Raw genomic sequence first — 1,866 nt, 5'->3', positions numbered from 1 at the left:
GTTGTTTACCACCAAGATGTTGTTTTTTATGTAAAAGTTATTCGGAAATATATAAACACAAACACCAGACAAAGTTCTGTGACGTAAACAAAGGAATAAACATCTAAATTACAACACTATTGTTTGTTTGGAGCAGAAATGCTTTACGGCATGTTGTTCACTGGACCCTTATCTTTCCTAATAAACCGGGATTAGCAGCAGTAGATGTGTTTGTGACTCGTTATTACAATATAAATGTAAGTAGTGCGTTTTTTTTATGCATGTTGTTGTTGTGTACTGCTTACACAAATTCAGCAAATACATTCATTATACGTTTTCCATTGAAAAACAGTGATCTGAAATCGCTGCTTGAGACTTAGCGCTTTAAAATGATGTATAGTTTGTCATGGTTACTCTTCTCCCTATTTATTTAATCTATAGCTAAACATTAACACCTGAGAACAATTGGCTATTAGTTGCGCTAAGGAAACCCAGAAGCCTACAAAGTTAAAAGAAGTTTCTCAAAGCGCTTGACATAAAAGATGAAATTAAAAGATACACATAAAATTGCAGACACTAAAACTAACCATATAAAAATAAAAACCCAATAATAACAAACAAAGAAGTCACATAAAAGCTACCCAAAAAAAGTACGTTTTAAGATGGGATTTAAAAACACCCAGGGATTCTGCATTCCTGAGGGCAGGGAACTCCACAGTTTGGGAGCCAAAGAAGAAAAAGCACGATCACCCACAGTTTTTAGCTGTGTTCTTTGGGCAGTTAGAAGACCAGCTTTAGAGGAGCGTAGAGCATGTGAAGGTGTGTAGGGGGTTAACAGCTCACACAAATATTGAGGGGCAAATTATTCCAGCCCTTATAAGTGAGCATAAGAATTTTAAACTCAATACGAAAACAGGAAGCCAGTGCAATTTTTCCAGGATAGGTGTGATGTGTTCCCTTGCACTGGTCCCAGTCAGAATTCTAGCAGCTGAATTTTGTACCAACTGTAATTTACTTAGGGTAGCTTTAGGAACTCCAGCCAGCAAAGCATTACAGTAGTCAAGACGTGAAAATACAAACGTGTTGATCAACTTTTCAGCCACAGAGAAAGTCAACATGGGACATAATTTGGCAATGTTTCTGAGATGAAGAAACAACGCTTTGACAGTGCTACGAACATGATGGTCAAATGTTAAATTGGTGTCAAATATCACCCCCAAATTTTTTTGTTTAGTTTGGAATTGTAAAGCAGAGCCATCCAAACTTAAGTTTACAGACTCTGCTTTACACAACTGATGAGGTGAACCAATAAGCATCACTTCGGTCTTGTCACTGTTCAGACAAAGATAATTTTCAGACATCCATTTCTTAATCTCAGTAAAACTTTGAGAGAGAAAAGACACAGGCATATTGACATCAGGATTAGAATGTATATAGATCTGAGTGTCATCGGCACATACGACCCAAGATGGCGGCGCGAGCACATCGCGAGGCTCAGGGTCTCTCCAGAATCTGCAATTTTGCGGTATTTCTGTTGCTCATATCGGGTCTGTTCGTGCAGAACAGCTGTGCACATACATCGTACACCCGACGTGAGCTTTTGGATATTGGTTTACGACTTCCTGACAGTTTTATGGACAACCTTCATCTCCTTCCTGAGATCACCAGAGCACCCGAGGCAGCTCACTCTACACGGCCGGGCGGAAGTGCTCGCAGGCGGCGTCGAGATCGTAAACAAAGGCGGGGGAAGCGTGGTGGAGTGAAAGCTAAGCTAAAGCTAACACCACACCGGCTCTCTTTACCCAGCATCTTCCTCGCCAATGTTCGGTCGCTGGTGAACAAAATGGAGGAGATTCGACTCAGCATCACACACAGCATGAAACTTGA

Source organism: Silurus meridionalis, chromosome 4, assembly GCF_014805685.1.
Source record: "Silurus meridionalis isolate SWU-2019-XX chromosome 4, ASM1480568v1, whole genome shotgun sequence".
Taxonomy (NCBI): domain Eukaryota; kingdom Metazoa; phylum Chordata; class Actinopteri; order Siluriformes; family Siluridae; genus Silurus; species Silurus meridionalis.
This window is presented reverse-complemented; position numbering follows the sequence as displayed.